The sequence below is a fragment of the Strigops habroptila genome, chromosome Z (genome assembly GCF_004027225.2).
Source record: "Strigops habroptila isolate Jane chromosome Z, bStrHab1.2.pri, whole genome shotgun sequence".
Taxonomy (NCBI): Eukaryota; Metazoa; Chordata; class Aves; order Psittaciformes; family Psittacidae; genus Strigops; species Strigops habroptila.
In genome coordinates this window covers 39,066,934-39,087,097 of record NC_044302.2, presented here as the reverse complement: position 1 = coordinate 39,087,097, position 20,164 = coordinate 39,066,934, and the positions used below count along the sequence as shown (strand labels likewise).

The 20,164-nt window shown below is 41.6% G+C and overlaps 1 protein-coding gene across 8 annotated transcripts in view; it reads left to right on the top strand.

Moving 5' to 3' along the window:
- Nucleotides 1-1,385: 1,385 nt before the first annotated feature.
- The window catches only part of SNCAIP (synuclein alpha interacting protein), an 86,399-nt gene continuing 67,620 nt past the window's right edge, over nt 1,386-20,164 (top strand). For 5 of the 8 annotated variants that reach the window (XR_003989154.1, XM_030470141.1, XM_030470139.1 and 2 more), the window contains exon 1: nt 1,619-1,709. The gene's annotated coding sequence lies outside the window, so the exon portion shown is untranslated. Of the gene's footprint in view, nt 1,456-1,618; nt 1,710-20,164 lie in introns of those variants that run through there. The other 3 variants (XM_030470138.1, XM_030470142.1, XM_030470137.1) reach the window with 3 other exon arrangements.

The following is a 20,164-nucleotide window of genomic DNA, read 5'->3' as shown; positions in this document are numbered from 1 at the left end:
ATATTCAAGATTGCTTTCTAGCTGTCTCAAAAATGCAACTCAAGAAGAAAGAAATAGAACAGCTTTCCACTTCTGGGCAAGCATGTCAAGTGAGCTGCAAAATATTTGAAAATGCATGATGTTGGGGCGCTAGATAGCTCGAGGAACATACCACAGAGGACTGTACCTCCTTTCATCTCCAAGTCCCTGGGTTTGGATGAAAAGCTTCTTGAGGTTGTTAATGTCTGATGACTGTGTCTCTGAATCAAGTGGAACGAGTTATTTTTCTGTGTCCAGCAGCCACTCTTTGATTAGCTCTTTCACTAGAAATCCCTATAGGAAGCACACAGAGTTGCTGAGCTGGAGACTGAGCTGTTTGCTCAGTTTCCAGAAACACTCGTCCAGAGCAGCGCTACATGCTTATTGATGTGGGCACACTTGTAGTACTGCTGAGTGTGTCTTGCCTGCAACACTCTTCCAAAATGCCAAACTAGCATAAATTCATTAAAATTTCTTATGTGCATCTTTTGGTCTTTTGCAGCATTTGCTTGTCAGAGAAAATTAAATCTAAGGTGGTCTGTGTTTGAAATGTAAAAGCACGCAAAAGCAGCAGGAGATGGAAAGAAGTATAAAGGGATACATTTAAGAGACAGGATGGAAAAAAAATGTGCCTATGAAAAGTAAGGAGGGAGAGAGGGACTAAATGCCTGTTAATGGTGTGAAAGTAGGGCACAGGACAGGCTATATGACAAAGAAGAAAAGAAAACCGACCCGAGAATGTTCAGTTTTCTGCTTTTCTCGTGTTGCTGCCACCAGATGCGTCGGTGGCAGGCTGTTACCCGGGCCAACCCATCCGCAGGCCCGGCGGGTCGCAGTCCGTCGGGCTCACGGAGCGCTCAGGGCGGCTGGGCCAGCGCACCCTTAGCAGTCCTGCTGACCCCAGCGCTGTAACCGAAGGCACGGCTTAATCACCGGGGCAGGTGAGACCTGCTCCCCGCGAAGGCGATCGAGGGTGCCACCGGCCCCATCCGCGTCAACCAGAGGGAAGGCAAGCAAGGCTGCAGCGGCGCGCTCCAGCTTTTATAGCACACCAACACCCCCCGCCCCCCCCAACACCCCAAATCCACCAACTTTATTTTAAACAGATGTGCGCGGACTCAACTCGGTGTTTTCAGGTATTTTTACTGCACCACTCGATACGACGGCTCCGGTGCCGCGGGCACCGCTCCCTAAAGCCGCAAACCCGCAGGGGGCACGACCACCGGCACGCCTCGGGGGGCACCACCACCACCGCGGGCACACCGCGGGGCTCGGCGGGGATGGGCTGACGTTGGACGGGGGGTGTCGCCGCCCGTACAGCCCCCACCGCCGGTCACGTGGCAGCGCCCCCCGCGCCCCGCACCCACGGAGCGCGACGACATTGTGACGCAGCAGGCCCCCGCCGAGGCGGGAGGAGGCGCGGGCGCGGCGCGGCGGGTGAGTGCTCGTGCGTGGATGCGGGTGCCGGCCCGGGCAGGCGAGTGAGCGGTGGGACCGTCCCCCGGTCTGCCGCCGGCTGCTGGCCGGTGGAGGGGCAGGGGCGGGAGGCGGGGCGGCGGGAGCCGGAGTCCTGCCTGCGCCGGCGGGGAGTGGCGGGGGGCGGCAGCCGAGAGGCGGCACCTGGGTCCTTCCCCCGTCTCCATCACCCCGCGGCTGCCGTGGAACGGCCGAGCGGAGCGGAGAGGGGTGAGGTGAGGCGAGCGGAGCGGGCGAGGGGCTTTGTTGCCGCCGCTGTCCCCCGGCGCGACGGGAGGAGGGGCGCAGGGACGGGCCCGGGGTCCCCTGCGGCGGGTGCGGGTAGCGCTGGAGGCGCCCGGCGCGGCTGCGGGTTCCCCCCGCCGGGCCGTCGCCGGGGATCCGGGAGCGGCGGTGTCCGTGCGGCGGGAGCGGCGGCCGGGGGGCGGGAGCGGGAGGAAGGGCGGTTGTGTGTGCCAGCCCCGGCCCCCGCCAGCCCGCCCCGGAGAAGTGCTTTCCGCATGAAATCAGGGCTGAACGCGGGGGTTTTATTGGGTCTGAGCACATACGTGATGTCAGCTCTGCGAGTGCCGCTGCAGAACCCCTCGCAGCGCAGCGAAACCCGCTGGCATCCGAAGCCGGCGCAGATCTGCTCCCGCTCCGCTCGGAGCCGGCGTCCCTGGCGGGCGCAGCCCTCAACACCCTCCGTCCCACCGGGGCTCGCCAAAGCCTAGAGCAAAATCAAGTAGGAGTTGCATGTGTGTAACTGTGGGAAGCAAATGCAAAGTTGTATGGTAGAAAAACTGCTCCTTGGGTCAGTCCAAGGCCGCGGTTTTTTTTGCAGCACCGGGGTCAAACGAGCGTTTTGATGTGAGCAAATGCAGTTTATATGAAGGGGAGCTCGAGGATTATGTCCTAATGGTACTGGATACAAACCAGCTCCTAAATAGTCTCAGTCTTCATTGTCAATGTTATCACCTCATGGCACTTTCAATGGCTGGCTTACAGCCACAGCTCTTAAAGAGAGATTAATCAGTCACAACTGCTTCTCAGAAAGCCTCCCCCCACCCCAAAACTCACCAAAAACCTGCCAGTGCCTGTGTTTTCATAGAAAATCTTGAAAGCATGGCCTTGTTGTACACTGCAGTGACCCAGCCACAGAAGATAACTTTAGAAGTTTTAAAAAAATATGTTCTGAGCTGAATCACTTGATAGTTGGACCCTTTTTTTGATATTTAAATGGCTGAAGAAGGAGATACAATCGTAGCACAGGAATATCAAAATTACCCTGTATCTTGTGCAAAGACTTCCAATCCTGCAGCCAGGAATTCCTGGCTGAATAAAGTGCAGATATTTAAGCCATGCACAGCATGCTGTAGCAGACTTTCTTAGTCCCTTACTGTATTTAGTAGGTGTATGTACTACTAGCACTCCCAAAGAGCCATAAATGATATGACTCATTGGCTTACTACCATCCATAAACATGAGCTTCTTCACCCTAAAATCCTCTGCAGCAAGCTCATGGGCTACCTGCTGAACATGATAAGCCACTTCCGTCTTTGTACTGCAAGCATGCCTGGTGCTGTACTGGAGCCATATTTTGAAGATTTTGCACCTTAAGCTGGAAACCTCATCTTCAGAGGAGGCTTGAGGCGTTGCTCAGGGAGGAGTTCAAACAGTGAGAAAGGTTTTTCTTGTGACTAAAACAATTAGAATTTCACCTGTCCAGCTGTCAAGAAGAAACCTGTCTCACTACTACACTTACAGTTCCAAAATTGTATAGTAACTTTTCCTTTAGGTATTCCTTCATTTACATAGAGGCATATTGCCCATGCCTGGTGTGAGAAGGCTCCCTCTGTAAGATGGGGTATGTTTCATTTCTCTGTAGTTTTGTGTGTCAAAGACTGACTGTTCCACATCACCCAGTCACTTAACGACATCTTAAACCAGTTCAGTCATTTTTCAGGTCTTTGTGTTTTCTGGTATGTGTCATTGACTCGGTGTACTGCAGAAAGCAAATGTGGCATGTAACTTGCTGGAAAAAAGTGGGTAAAATAGGATTGTATCAGAGGAAGGGACCAGTGAAGAATTATCTCCAAATCCGAGGAGCCTGTAAGAGAGCAGCCTGTTAAAAAAAACACCAAACAATCTCCTTGTTTGAGCAAATAATTCAGTGTGGAGTTCTCAAAATACTTTAGGTGATATTTTGGCATAAGGAGATGGGCAGTCTTTCAGGTAAGGAAGTCATATAGAAGACAGCAAATTATATTAGATGGAAACTGCTGCTTTTCATACTGTTCTTTGTCCGATGACAGTCATATGGTAAGTATGATGTGATTCTTTGGGGCCAGCTTCTGAGCTTATGAAAAGCTGCATGTAAAAAAAAGACTGGTTGGACAAGGTGACGGAGTGTTGCCTTTGGAGGTGCAGTCCCTCCCCTGAGTACTGTGCATAAACGATAGGTTACTTTGCATTTATTTTTTCCATGATTGGAAAACCATAATCCCAAATATCTACAAATTTTTGTAACCATTTTTGACAAGGCATCAGCAGAGCTTCAAGAAATTAGGAACTGCTTCCCAATTGTCTGGTCTTCTGGACGATTAACTATCCCCATGCAAATTCCGTAGGTGCAAGATATCTCCATCCCACAGGTACCTGAGGTGAGATACTGCCTTCGCTGGTACAGCTCTCCATCTTGCACAGTCCTCTTCCAGAACATCCCGAGCCCCTGTTGTCTCTACACCCACAACAGCTCTGTCCTGCTTGGACACTTGCCTGATTACAACCAGGAAGGGGAAACTGCCACAGCACTGCTACAGCTGCTCTAGTTTCTGTCTTCTGAAATGCAGACATGGGGGTAGCTCTGCCTCCACACTGTGATGAGGTGCCAGCAAGAAAGGGGAGCACACAGCCGGGGGCAGCCTCGTGGGTGGAACCAGCCATCGTGGGCAGCAGCACAAAAACCATGTTGGCAATAGTGCTGGGATGATGGTATTCATAGTTGTGGCATCGTTTGGTGTCATATGTGCATAGAGCGGCATTGCTGCACCTCACAAGCACATAGACCAGTGGTTCCAGCAGCCTTTGTGGGATGTGGCAAGTTCCCTCTGCTTGCCTGGTTTATAAACATTTCCACTGACTAGATGGGATGTGCAATAGAGCTCTATTTCCACCTGTGTCCATTTCTGATTACATGCATGAAGCTGCAGAAGCAACCCATGAATCACGAGCATGGTTACAGGAGCAAGGAGGGGAAGAGAAGGGAACAATTATCATTTTAATTTTGGTTTTACTAGAATAAACCTACATCTATTTCAGGTTAAAGTTGAAGGTAAAATGCCGGAAGGAGATTATGCTTATCCTTCCTTATGCACCCATGTTAAGTAATGCTAACCAAAATAAAGAAAATTTCATATTTTTCAGGTGAAAGTCTTTGTAAGAAACCCATTTACCAATGCTTTAATGTATATTGGTTAGAATATAGAGTGATTATGTTCATTGTCCAGTTGAAAAATATGTTAAAAAAAGTTGAGAAGCATTGGATTTTGAAAGGGCAAATAGTTGTTCTTTTCAAATGCTGTCAGCATAGGACCATAATTAAGCTAAAGGAAATAATGCTTAGATAACTGGCAAGAGGACTTGGAGGAGCGTTCTGCCTGTGCTCTCTTTTTTTCCGGCAGATCTGCCTATTTCTCAAAGGAGGCAGAGAAGATAGGCTTACATGGAGCAGGTGCAGAGTAAACACAAGGGAATTTGTCTTTAAATGCAAATGTGGTTGTCCGGTAGATTTATATTCACAGTGGAACCATTGGAAACAAGAAAATAGAACATATGCATCAGATACCTTATTGATTTAAGGTCCCAAGAGAGTTTTTAACTGCAGGGAAAAAAGTAATTAATTAATTATTGTGGTAGAAATATCACCTGCTGTTTACCTGTCTAAGGTGGAACTGTAATTTCATCTTCCTAAATAAAACTCTGAGTGATTCAGAGGTCTGAAGATCTTAGGGATATCAAAGGGAAGTACAATTCAGCTGCCATAGTTTGGCGGTTGGTGCCATCCTTCATTAGCTATATTTACTAGTATGGTAAGGAGCATTTACAAAAGCTTATTTTTAATATGAATGCAGTTGATTTGCACTTTATAAAGAACTATTGAGCAACACTTGAAAATATATTTTTTGGATTAAAATGAAACATTATGTTTCTAGGGTTTGCTGTAAGCATTTCCTTTTCAGTTCAGTTTCCTCCCCAGTTCTTGTTTGCAGTCAAACTGCTGGCATCGTTTTTCTTTGTTTATAGCTGCGAAAAAGGCATTGTCTCACTTATCTTTTCAACTCAGTCCAGTGTACTGCATGACCTCTCCTTGTGCATAAATCCTCTCCCCCTTCCTCTCCCATCTGTTTTATTGTTACTGTATCAATCTGGAACTCACTATTTAAAATTAAATTCTAATCAGGAATTTAACACTTCCCTTCAACCCCCCCCATTTTAGCAAACCTGTTTAAATTTGTGAGTAAAAATCAGGCTCTGCTGCATAGTTTTCTCACATGTACATGGCAGGGTATGCACATGATTATGATTTGAAGCTGTACTGCTCTGCTGGTTATTCATTCATGTAGTAGTTCTGCAGGATCCAGCCGTACTGACTGGCATTTTGTTAAGAAAGAGGAAATACCTTTAACTGCTCAGACTAATAACGTATAACTGCTGGCATGTTTATACATGCATGTACATATCTTGTGTTCCCTTTTACTAAAATACAACTGTAAATATTCTGCCTTTTGTATGGGAAGCTGTAGGTTCCAGCTGAGTAACAGTAGTGAATTTATGAAGAGCCCAAGAATTGCTTTTGAATTGGCTTGACGTTTTAAATATTGAAGTTGTCAGCAAGGTGAGAGATTTATTTCAATATTTGTAAATACACCATCCAAGATGTTTTTAAAAACAAAAAAAAAAATCCAACAAAATAAAGCAAAATAAAACTGTGAAATTTAGTGCACACAGAAGCAGAAGAGTGCTGGCAAGCTGCATGTCATATTCTCTGACCCACACTTCTATCAGTCTAAGAATATTAATTTATCTTCTCGTACATTCAAAGAGTCTTAAGGTATGTGTCCTAATTATGTTAAATACTGGGATATTATCATTTTGCAAATTCTTACATTGAGCACTGGATAAAGCACAATATTTGTGCTTGTTGCTAGGACATGGGCAAAAAACTTATCTTGAGTTACAGAATGGAATCACCAGGAAATTAAGTTATACTTACATGATTAATTATTTGCTTTTCATTAACCTAAACCAGATTTTAAACTAGAGGTGAAGGGATTTATGGTGGCTAAATGTTAGCAACTTTGAATAAATATTATAATCTTGAAGTCCACCAATGCTTTTCACTTCATATGTGTAGAATCGTAGTTACCAGGACCACTTGACTAACATGTTCATGTTTAAGTTAATCTGCATCCTTATCGTAGATGTGAATGGAGTGAGGTGGTGTACCCATGGAACAAGCAACAAGGCAGAAAAAGGAGCATTCAGCTTTTCACTGTTCTTTTGAATATAATACTTTCTACAACTTTTTGCTGCAGTATTTGCTTAAAGCAATTTAATGGCATAATCCTGAGAAAGCTGAGTTTGTGTTTCTCTGTATACATCTTTGCATTAGTTATTTGTGTATGGCATTTTAAGTTTTCCATAGGAAAAGGAGAAATACTTTGTAAAGTCTAATGATAACAGTAGGTGCTGTTATGATTGAACAGGACAGATCTTGGAAAAAATACTGTCAAAGCAATTAGTTGCAAGTTAAAAGAGAACCAAATTTGTGATATACTGTTACAGAGTACATGGTGCAGTTCCAAAAATTAATGTTTGGAGGGTTTGCATTTAAATCAGTATGTTTCTATTAATGTTTGTTTGTGTTAGTGTACCATGTTGTATCTTTGATAAGTGGCAATGATACTGCTTTTGGTGATAAGTTGACTCTTAATTCTAGATTGAGGAAGCCTCTGTTTACAAATAGCTCAATGCAGCACTTCTTCGAACAGATTTTTGAGAGCACCAAAATCTGAGAGATTAATATAAAACTGTTACTTATTGTTCAGCAATATGAATCTGCTACTGGTGTATATTACACAGATTTAGCAGTTATCTTGGCTGCTCAGTAATGCTTCCAAAAGCATTGATACTGTCAGTCTAATGGGTAGGTTTTTCACACCATACTTGACAAATTTAGCTGTCATTCTCTAAGACTGAACACAGCAATTAAACTCTCACCCACTTCCTTATAGTTGTTCTCGGGGGTCACAGATGAAGTGCATTAGCAAAGAGTAATAGAAAATGTATTTCTGCTCTTTACTGTGATGCTGCCTATGTGGAGGAGTTAAATACTGCCTCTCTGGACTTCCTAGTAAAGCACTTCACAAATCAGATCTGAGATGAAATGGCTGGAACAGCACTATCCGATGACTGGAAGTTTAGCTGTGGTCGGATGCTGAGATGCCCAGGTCTGGACAACTAAGTGGAGGACGACTGTGCACGTGCTCAGCGTTTCCACAGAGAGACAGGCAGCCCCAAGGGATTTTTATCCCCATGCCCAGAACTTCGTTAATTTCACTGGCTTTCTTCTTCCCATGCTAAATTAGCCTATATGTAATCCCCGCTGCTGTGATCTGATTCCTACCACAACTTTAATTGTCTGAGTCAAGGCTAGCTTTTGTGTCTTTATACTGTCCTCATAAGGCATTTAAGCGTGCTGAAGAGCTGCATTCCTTCTTAACTTGTCTTCTGGTTATGATTTAGCAAATGCACACAAAATCGCCCTGGAGCGAATCATTCATTATACAGTCAGTTTAAGAACATACGTAAATCCCTTTGGTCACTTGCTGGACAAATGGTAGTAAGCTATCCCCAATAGCGTCTGTAGTAGTTTGTATTTTGTAGCTAATAGAGGATATAGTGTTGCAGCTGTACAGCAGACCACCATTTCGGGGGAGGAGGTCCTGAATTTGAAGTACTTTATCAGCTCCTGAGTTTCTGCATCACGGTAAGTTCTGCCCCTGATAGCAGCAGTAGTGGATAAAGGCACTGTGGGTATCACGTTCTTCTGAAATAACTAGCCTTGAAACGGTAAATAACTAATATGCCTGCTTAGGTTAGGGCTTCAGCATCTGGCATCGGTACTTTATGAAGAGCAACAAGTGCAGTTTACACATAACAGGTATCGGTGTTGGGACCGGTCCTGTTCAACATCTTTGTCAGTGACATGGACAGTGGGATTGAGTGCGCCCTCCACAAGTTTGCCGACGACACCAAGCTGGGTGGTTCGGTTGATACGCTGGAGGGAACGGATGCCATCCAGAGGGACCTTGACACGCTTGTGAGGTGGGCCAATGCCAACCTTATGAAGTTCAACCAAGCCAAGTGTAAGGTCCTACACCCGGGTCGGGGCAATCCCAGGCGCTGCTACAGGTTGGGTGGAGAAGAGATTCAGAGCAGCCCTGCAGAAAAGGACTTGGGGGTGTTGGTTGACGAGAAGCTTAACATGAGCCGGCAGCGTGCACTTGCAGCCAAGAAAGCCAACCGTATCCTGGGCTGCATCAAAAGAAGCGTGACCAGCAGGTCGAAGGAGGTGATCCTGCCCCTCTACTCTGCTCTTGTGAGACCTCACTTGGAGCACTGCGTACAGTTCTAGTGTCCTCAACATAAAAAGGACGTGGAGCTGGTGGAGCGAGTCCAGAGGAGGGCCACGAGGATGATAAGAGGCCTGGAGCACCTCCCGTATGAAGACAGGCTGAGAGAGTTGGGGCTGTTCAGCCTGGAGAAGAGAAGGCTGTGTGGAGACCTCATAGCAGCCTTCCAGTATCTGAAGGGGGCCTATAAGGATGCTGGGGAAGGACTCTTCCTTAGGGACTGTAGTGGTAGGACAAGGGGTAATGGCTTCAAACTTAAACAGGGGAAGTTTAGATTCGATATAAGGAAGAAGTTCTTTACAGTGAGGGTGGTGAAGCACTGGAATGGGTTGCCCAGGGAGGTTGTGGATGCTCCATCCCTGGTGGTGTTCAAGGCCAGGTTGGACAGAGCCTTGGACCATGTGGTTTAGGGCGAGGTGTCCCTGCCCATGGCAGGGGGGTTGGAACTAGATGATCTTAAGGTCCTTTCCAACCCTTACCATTCTATGATTCTATGATTCTAGGAACATGGTTGCCTCCAGCTGCCTCTAGAGTGTGGCTGTGTCTGCTCATTAGACAGTAAAGCTGAGTGAGCCATTGTACATGAAGCATCAGGTTAATCTGGCCTGACTCTGCAAATCCCCACAGGAAAGGCCAACCAGCACATTATCGTGTCTTCCAGGAGTACAAGGAAAGCATGTTGTGTAGGGAAAGGAATTAGCCCAACTAATATAATTTAACAACATGGACACTGTCTCCAGCATATGTTCCTCATCATGTCCCATATGCTTTATGGTATGTTCCCAGGCTTTACTTTTTGCAAATGCAGTTTTTAGATGAACATATCTACAGTAGCACTATTTCTGGATGTGTCTACACTGTAGCTGTGTAGTGTGGTTGCAGGACATGCAGACGTATCTGTATTAGCTTTGATCTATATGTGATGTGAAGATGTGACAGCCTAGACTTACTAGAGGGCTGTCCAAACCTTCTGGACAGATTGTTAAGCCATGCTGAAGTCTGCTTTCATCTATCTTCACTGCCATTTTTAACTGTGCTGTCTAGATTAACACTACTGTGGATGCTCCTACACATGCTTACATAAATTCATGACTGCATGCCCACTGCTTCCCTGCAACATTGTCAGTGGATGCTCTGCATCTGGGCCTGAGTCCCTTATTCTTTGTACTGAGACAGTCTAGTTTTCTTTTCCATAGAGTTTAGCCAGTTATTTCACTGTTTAATTCCCTTCTGTAAGGAGTTACAGAAAGGGCAGTGGAGTATTGGAGAGACTTCTGGCAATTATCTACTCTAAAAATTCATTTTATAGTCTCTATTCAAAGTTTGATTGTTATTCTCAGCCTTGAAAAACCTCCAGATCCAGGCCACACATTTTTTGCAAGTGTTAAAATCCAAATGAGAGACCAAGTTGATGGAGCAATGTTAGAAAGTTGGCATTTTAAAATGTTCTTTATGAAAGTATTGAATCTAAAGCACAATTATGTGGAAAAAAAACCGCTTGTAAAATTATATGAAAAATATCAACAATGACAGTAAAGTAGTTGTCATATGTAAAACACAGATCAGTTATTAAGAGGATTTGAATGTATTTTTAAGAAAAGTAATAGGTTTTTGTGTTTTTTATATTTCAAGGAAGAGCCCAGCACTACTAAGAGTTTCTTGTGGGGTTTGTTGTGTCATAAGGGTTGTTCCTGCTTTGTCGTCAGATCAGTTGTTAAGTTGCTCTATAGTTTTGTCAGTGAAGTGTGCTTTCAATTAAGGTTCCATGTTGTAAGAGGGAAGTTTTACAAGTATACTTGCACATGAGGTTTTTTTTTTTATTCAGAAAGACACTTTCCTAACCTGGTGAAAAAACAGCCAACCAACCAATACCTCAGAAAACAGCAAAACTGACCTGTACCTAAAAGTGTAATCTGAAAAGGTCTGTTGAATATTCAGTTCTTTCAGTGTGCAGTATTCAAAGTATTTAACAAAGACAGGGGGAAAAGCATGGTTTGAAAATTGAAGTTAGGACATAAAAAGATGAATTCATGCACATTTTTCATTCTACAGAAATATTTCACATAAAAGCAAGTACTGTCAAACAAAAGAGGAATACGAAATAGACTAACAAGGCACATGTTTCTGTGACATGAGATAGGCCGTAGAGGAGTAAGGTGAAACTGAGCTTTTCAGCCTGGTGGAATGTTGCAGCTTACTTACCTGCCAAGAAAATATTTTGTTTCTAGATAAATGGTTGAACTGAAAGAAATAAAATATCCCCTCATCTTTCCTTAAACAGTTATTTAAAACAGCTATTTCCTATGAGTGACCTTGACACCTTTCAGAGGAAAGAGAACAGCCTTGGTTCACCGGATGGAGAAAAAGAATGCAGGCACATGCTAGCTAAGCCTGTTTCTAGCACTACATGGACTTGAATAAATTATATAACTCGTTTCGTGTATCCACCTATAAAATGAGAAGAAAATACATTAGGAAAGTACAGTAGCAGAATTGTCAATAGCAACATCTTTTTGTAATATGGAGATCTAACAGCCCCTGATCTTTTTCACTATGAAAATGATTATGAAAAGATTGATTATGAAATGATTTTTCACTATGAAATAGATTAATCCTTTTTGCTGAACAGTGTCAGCACTTTCATAGTTGGTAGCTTTTAAATTAAAAAATGGGAAAGCCACTTTGTGCTGTCCTCATTCTTCCACCTTTTTGGCAGGTTGTGTGATGGTCAAGGATGTTTAACAGATACCCTTGGTTCATTTGCTAATGGAGCTAGAAGGCACATAGATAATGTAGTAAAGAAATGATATGGGGAACTTGGTTGCAAAGGACGTGGACAAGGTGGAAGTACTGAATGTCTTCCTTGCTTCAGCCTTTACTAACAAGCCTTTGGGGGTAGAGCAAGGAGGATGTACCTTGGGGGTCAGAACAGGGAACACTTCAGCAAACTGAACATACATAAATCTGTGGGTCCTGATGGGATGTGCACCAGTCCACAAATATGAGTAAGAGATTGGAGCATTTCACATGAGCATAGGCTGAAGGTGGTGAGGCACTGGAACAGGTTGCCCAGAGAAGCTGTGGTTGCCCCATCCCTGACCATGTTCAAGGCCAGGTTGCTTCTTGGTCAGGGGGGTGGAAATAGATGATGTTTAAGGTCCCTTCCAACCCAAACCATTCTGTGTTTCCATGATTCTACGATCTGGGGCTTTTTAGCCTGGAGAAGGAAGGCTCAAGGGAACAGCTCATCAATATGTACAAATTCCTCCAAGGAGGGTGCAAGGAGGATGAAGCCAGTCTCCTTTCAGTGGTGCACAGGGACAGAAAAAGTGGCAACAAGCACGCACTGAAACACTGGAGGTTCCTTCTGAACATCAGGAAACACTTTTTTACTATGAGGTTGACCAAGCACTGGTACAGGTTACCCAGAGAGGTGGTGGAGTCTTCATCCTCAGAGATATTTAAAAGCCACCTGGATGCAGTCCTGGGCAACTGGCTGTAGCTGATGCTGCTCGAGCATGGGTGTTGGACCAGATGACCTCCAGAGCTCTAGCACCAAGGCTTGGGCAATACTGATGAGCATCCTTGAAAAAGCAGTAAAGAGATAAATGATTTTCCATACAGGCTTAAACAGAATACTTAAGATTTAGACTAGCTAAATGCTGGGTAGGGGAAAACGAGAAATGGAAATCGCTACCTGATATTTCTGAGTAGCTTTGGTTGTGCCCTGCATGAGGTAGATATCCTTTTGTAAGACGTGAAAGTGTGATCCTTCAGTTAGATTCTGTATCAAAATCAGTACGAGCAAATGAATGTCCCTATGCATAGTCTTTGTAACATTATAGTTTCTGATGTAGTGAGGTTTATTTCTTTAATGTAGTTTCAAAAATGTAATTCAATTTTTGTAAAGGGTTTCAGGAATCTCTGACAGGAAACAGTACAAAATTACAGTTTGAAACAATATTACTACTCCTGTACTTGGCATTTCTGATACCATCGCATCCACCACTTTTGTTAGAGCATAAATATCTGTACAATAGAGCGCTGATATTGGGTGATATCTGCTGCCCATATTACTTAAAACAAATAATATTGGATAGGAGTATGCTACTATGGATAGTAGTATAGCATTGTATAGCTGCAGAAGTGCAGTTGCAGAATCCTTCTGATTTCTTAAATGAAAAAATAATGACAATTTCAGAAGACAGGGATCTCCCCATGATCTCAGGGCCATAGATGTCTCTCAACAATCATTCAGCTGTTCATCACTGAATTTTCCAATTTCCCCAAGCCTTAACTGAAATAAAAAGTTCTTGTTTGACAGTGCTTACATTTACAGTAGTTTACACTGTTTAGTTTCTAAGAATTTTTGCCAAACATCATAGGCTATGTGTAGGAAATAAGATATGAAAAATGGACAATTTTTTGTCCTTTCCTTATTTAAATTTTGTCAAAATAAAGATATTTGCATGGATACTAATGGTCAAGTGCTATTGCTACTTATGAGAAAAGTTAATATGTGCAGTAAAATTGTTAAATGCTTTTTAATAGTAAGTTTGCTTTTAAAGTAAATACCTGTAATATTCAGGTATTCATATAAAATACAGTCAAATTTGTGTGATTCCTCAAGTAGCCTCAAATGAAAGTGGGCTGTTCTGAGTGACAAGGAGAATGAGTTCTTTTGAGGGAGTTGTTGAGTTCAAGGTTTGCTTTTTGGCCTATGGCCACAACATTTCCAGATGTATGCTCTGTGTGATGCACCCTGCCCAAGGCTGGCTGACGTACCAAATGGATGTGTAATGTTGGTTACCCTCTGGTGCCCTAAATCCTGACTGTGAGTAAAACCCACTTTGCATGAATAGGAAGTTTCACTCTGAAATTTAAAGTTTGTTAGAGATTAGTTGCTGAATGTCCTAGAGAATTTCAGTGTGCAAAGGATGGGATGGTAGAGTTGGTTGTCCAAAACTGAGAAAAAAGAAAATAAAAGAGTGATGGTCAAGGACAGAATAGGAAAGTGGTTTGGCCCTTGTTGCATAGAAAACTTGCCTTCCACACATGAGCAGCGCAGTGCATCGACTTCACATAAATGGTTGATACATTTGATATATCATGACCCTTGCAGGGAGTGTAACTTACATAGGAGTTTTCCCTGGAATTTATAATTAAAGCTCACATAAAGCAAAAAATCATCATGGGACTAGATGCAGGATATATATTTTGGCAGGCAAATGTAAATGAGGCAAGTTCTAAATTTTATACTTCAAATACAGCATTTAAATGTTACAAACTTTAGAGTGTACCATTTGGCATTAGTTCTTTCCCAGGATATTTCTAAAAGTAATTGAACAGACCACTGTGGGACTACAAGGTGTTGAAATTCTGATGGATGATTATTGAATTTGGGTTGAAGAATTTAAATGAGAAGATGAAAGATGCAGATAAGTGTTTGAAAAATGCCTTTTTCTCATCCTAAGAATAATGATAAAAAAGAAAAAAAAAGGCAAAACCCAACATGACCTAACAGGTACTTTCAGTTTTCGAAATACATTGAGCAAAGATATCTCAGATTACTTGGTTTATTGAAACAACACTTATAAATGAAATATGTTCTTCAATGAAAAAAGCATCTTAAGAAGATTTATGGGGATGGTATACTGATCAAATTAATCCCACATTTTTCTGTGATTGGTGCCACTGCAAAAGATAAGGTAAGGGTGTTGCATGGTGCTGAGGCAAACCAAAGCCAGGATTGGAGCACTGTGTCACAAAACTTCAGTTTCAGATTCTATGATTTAATTTAACTGATTGTACTGAGAGTAGAAACTTCTGAAGAATCCCAGCCCCAGTGCTACTGCGCCCAGTGCTTCTGCTGTTGATTCAGTGGAAAAAGGAGAGACCTCAGTTTCTGATTTTAAATGAGAGTGCAATGAGTCACATCTGCTTTATTAAAGATGTTGACACAGAATTCCCTACCTCCCCCCAAACCAACGCATGATTTGGAAAGGCTGAGCTATGCTATGCTTGATTTCATCCTAACACAAGTGCTGGAGCCTACATTAGCAGTGGTAGTTGCCATAAGCCCTTTACTGCTCTGTCTTACTTCGGGGCCAAGTGTCTGGTTCCTTGTGGATGCCGTTACTAGGGTGTATTATTTTTGGATTTTTACACAAGAACTAGGCTACCAAAAGAAGGCATCTTTTTCATTTCTGTAGTTCGTGAACTTGCAACAGCCCTGCAGATGTTGAATATTCATTGCCTTTGCCAAAAGACTTCAGAAGCTGAGAACACTTTTATGGCACAGTACTTTTCAAATTGTACCTGGAGTAAACTGTTGTTAAAGCAAAATATCATCCGTATTTGTATGTGTCACTCTGAAGTTGATTTGGAATCATATGTAACTGTTAATTTCCTGAATGTTATGTTTAATTCTCAAAAAAATGCATGTGTCTGAAGTTTTGCTTAAGTAAATGCAAGTGCAGTGTGTACACTCACACACACTTTCTCACGTGTCATTTCTTTACGTTTGTAAAGTTTTACATTACTATAGAATGGTTTTAGGTGACACATGGGCTTTATATTTTCAGCCACCGTTCAGGATATAATGGTTGAATTTTCATTTATCTGTCTGTTTTCCATAGCGAACAAGTCGTCGTTGTGTGGACTAACGGCTCATGGTATGTTATGAGGCTTCACAGTAAACGTGGAAACGCAAAGCAAGACATCCTTAGTATTCAAGTAGTTATTTCTTTCTTATTTGACAATATTAGTGAATAGCTGCACAAGGCTCTGCTCGCTCTTTGCTTACATTAGCAATGTACTGATTGTGTCAAATAATTTAGGAGTCCTGTCAGCTGATCTTCCAGTTTTCATTTAGTAGTTGCCTCCTGAATTGAAGAAAAGGAGTAAGTAGTGGCTTTAATGTGGAGTGCAGCGTATTTCAGTCACTAATATTCTCTGAAATAATGAAGTGAAATGCAAATAATCTTGACATGAAATAGCACAGCATTTTATGTGTCTCTTTCAGTGTTCCAAGCAACCATGACTTGATCCATATAAGTCTTTGGTTCAGTCTCAAATTTAAGTTTAATGGAGGATTTACAGAAATGTTGAACAGCTCAAGTACTTGTGCATGATTGATGCAGTGTTCTATATATATATTTTACAGTTCTGCATTATAAATTATTTGGTGTTTTAGTATTAAAACCAGATGACAACCTATAGGTTTAGTATTATGTATGTATAGAAGATGGATATATACCCATACATACTCTTTGTATTTGTGATTGTTGAATGTCTACTCTGTATTAAAATGTATTATTCATTTCTGCCAGCAATCATGAGTCAGTGGAAAATAATGGGCGCAATCATTTGAAAAATGTGCATTTGCAATTTGCTTGTATTCATCTCAAAGTTCAGACTGCAGATGTGTAACCATTCATTTTACTGTTCTCGGTGATGCGCGTAAGCCTCTTGAGGATTCACATTTATGAACTTCCTGCATAGAACAGATAGGTAGAACAGATAGGTAATATGGAATAAAATTTATTTCTGCCATAGAATTTACTGGTATAAGAGGTAGCTATAAAAAAAAAAAATAAAATCAACACTCAACCTGATTTTGTTAGTTCAGCTGCTGTATTTTCACTTGTAAAGTCATAAATTCAATTTGCAGTGGGCTTTTCCCAGTAATTCCAAATACTGTGTGTGCAAGGAGTCACACTTTGGAGTAGAAACAGCTTTTTTCCCTAGAATTTTGCAGGAAATAGAGAAAAAAGATTACTATCTTTTAGGCTTACTTTATTAAGCAAGATTTTTCTGGTCAGATTTAGCATTTTTAAAATATCTGAAAAAAAGAAGAGTTAATTCCTGATGTTTCTGCTCAATCATAATTTTCCATGGAAAGTTATGTCATACACAATCTCTTGATCTGTATGTGAATGTATTATTTTAACCTGGGTTTGGCGTTAAATTAGTGATACTCAAAACAAATGTATTTGAAGACTTTTTTGGTAGCTCTGATTAAGAAAATATTTTTAAAAGCACAGAGGAGGTACAATGAACTAGTTACTAGCTGCACAATTTAAACTTGAGCCTTTGTATATTCAGGGCTCCAAAATATATCAATGGCAGATTTCCCACTGTTGTACATGTTCTGTTTTATTACTGATTGTTCCAGATTGTGCTGCTGCTCTAATTTAATCTTGTTCATAGGTTGATAGGATATGTAATTTTTTTCCTTTGATTCAGTTGTTTTTGTTTTATTTTAGTCCATTCATTGGTATTATACCCTTTATATTTCTTAACCATTTCAGTAAGCAAAGGAAAAAGCCCTTTCATAGGCCTTCTGGACAGAGATGTTTTTTACATATTGCTGAGATCTTTCAGTTTCAGATGGTGTTTTGATTAGGGGGATAGTGTTTAATTATAAATTCAATCTTAATAAAACCTCCATAAGAAAATATTGCAGTATCAATCGTTTTATTTTTGTCTTTTGAAACAGTTCAGAGTGCAAATTAAGGAAAGCATTTTTTTCTTTTTTTTTTTTTTTTTAATTCTTAAAACATGTCAAGACTGATTGCTGTGATGGGGGAGAAAGTGAAAATGATGTTTTAAATACAGGTGTAGGATAATATAATGGCCCCTAAACCTATTTTAAATCTCCAACTGCAACACAGAAAACACGAGTTTCAGCATGACCAACAAATGCAAAAATTCTTTTCCTGTAAATGGAGGCATTTAAACCAAACAGGATACTTGGAAAATTACAGCACTTACAAAATCTTTAAAAAATGTTTGCAGATTACAGTTTTTCTAGACATGGGCCTCCAGGATGGCAAGATAATAAATAACGTGCTTTAAGGGAAATTGCTTCCATAAAATTGAGAAAGTGAAAAAATCACCAATGCAGCATTTACATCACCATAATTCTTCACAGCGTAGGAAGTAATTATTTTTCTTGCTTTGAAAACTGAATTTAGTGTACATTAAGAAAGAGATAGTAATCTTTTTTTGCATCCCTCACTCACACCCTATGGAGTACTCTGAAGCACCTTGTCCTGGCTGAGAAAGATGGTGATTCGCAGCCAGCGCAGCTGATGCCAGAACTGTTAGGTCATTCATTGGTGAAAGTGGGAGGATAATCCAGGCTTGCTCTTCCCTAGACCCTGAAAAGGAAGCTTTTCAGATTTCTGCGAGTACCTGCCCCTGAGTTGAGCCTTGAAGACTGGCTGATCTGGCAGCTCTGGTTTTCAGGCAGGTAGATAAATCTCAGTTGCATTAGCAGCAAATCCTGTTGGGTTGTTTAGTGTAAATCTGAATTTTAGATTCTGTAGCATATTAGATAGAGTGTGATATTCTCTAGAATCACTTGTTATATGCACTCTTCGTTTCTGTATATCTACTTGTGTAGTACACAACAGTGTATTTTCTGTCCTAGTGAGACTGCCAGCTGATTCTGAAAGATCTTGCTTAGATCTGACTTAGATCCAGTTCCCTTAGGATGGAAATAACTGCTTAAAATGTCCTGCTACATTTTAAGAGAATTTGTACAAGCCTTAACTAACTAGCAGGCAAACAAAAAGTTGAGTCATCTTGCAGGGAAGAATGTGGCTTCATAAGTATTTTGATGATGGGCTCTTTGAATCTAACAGAGGAGAGACTATTGTCTTTACCACTTATGGTTCTACAGATGTGCCTAGTTTCTTTTCAGAACTCTTCCATAAGCCTCTCTGTAGTTTCTTTGTGTGACTCCACAGCACTTCTTATGGCTCTGCATGCGTTTCTGCAAATCCACTGTGGTACTGCTACAAAACTTAGTTGCTCATCTGCACTTGTGAAACTGTTGGACCTTTGAGTGTTTGAACAACCAAAGTGGGTGAAATTCATCATAAACAGTCAGAGCTTTGAGAACACAGCTCTGGATGAGGGTTGGACATCCTGTTGGATCCAGGATTTCAGGCAGGTTCAGAATTCACTTGCCCCTCTTATTCTGCCTTCTCTAAACTCAATTTTGTTTTTCAGGCAGTCGAGTTGCAAAATTTCTATGTGTGAATAACTGCCTGTTCAGCACAGTATCTTCACTGTAGTTCACATAAGGTTTTACAATGATATCAGAACTATTCACAAGAAAGAACTGATGGTGATGACATAAGGGGCATTCGTATTTTACATGAGCCTGAATCACCAGTTAGCAAAGGACTCTTGACAGCTGCAGACAATGAGCTCTCTTCTTTGCCCAGCCAGGTTTCTTCTGGAATCATAAGACATCATCTCTCATCTTCTAAGAGCATTGGTGAGAGTTACAACTGACTTTTGAGTAGCAAGAATATACTTCTTGGAAGATGGATTTACTAGATAACAAACAACCTGAGATCATATTTGTTAGTAGCAGCTAAGTGCTGAACTGACATTGCAGTCCAGAGTTCCTTTTCAGACTGTACAGCTATGATAAAGATCAGTGAATCATCTGTATAATTGGAACACCATATGAACATCCTGGACCACATAAGGTTCCAACTTTGACAGTATTCCACAATCCAAATTCTGGCATTGGCAATGCTTTCTTCTGTTTAGTAGGATATATGAACCAGGAAATCCTTGTTCCTCCCTGCTCACTAGATGTAATGCCCCTTTACCTTGCAACAAGTGAACGGAAAAGATTGGAGCTGCTTTAAAAGGAATAATCTCTTAAACAGTTGCAACTGGTGCTCGTTTGTTCTGAACAGTATTAAAGCTGTCTTTTTTTCCTGAAATTGAGACAGATCCTACCTGGAGTGTTGTTGCTCATTTCAGCATATGTCTTACAATACTGCCTAGCCAACTGCATTTATTCCCAGTAAAGCAACTACACTTGTAACTTGGTCGCATGCCAAGACCAATGATTTGCTTTATAGATGCAGAAAATTATGTTAATAAAACTACAAATTATAGTGCTATTATCCACAAGCACAAGCTTTCCTATGACAATATTGTTTACTTGAAAACTAAACATTATA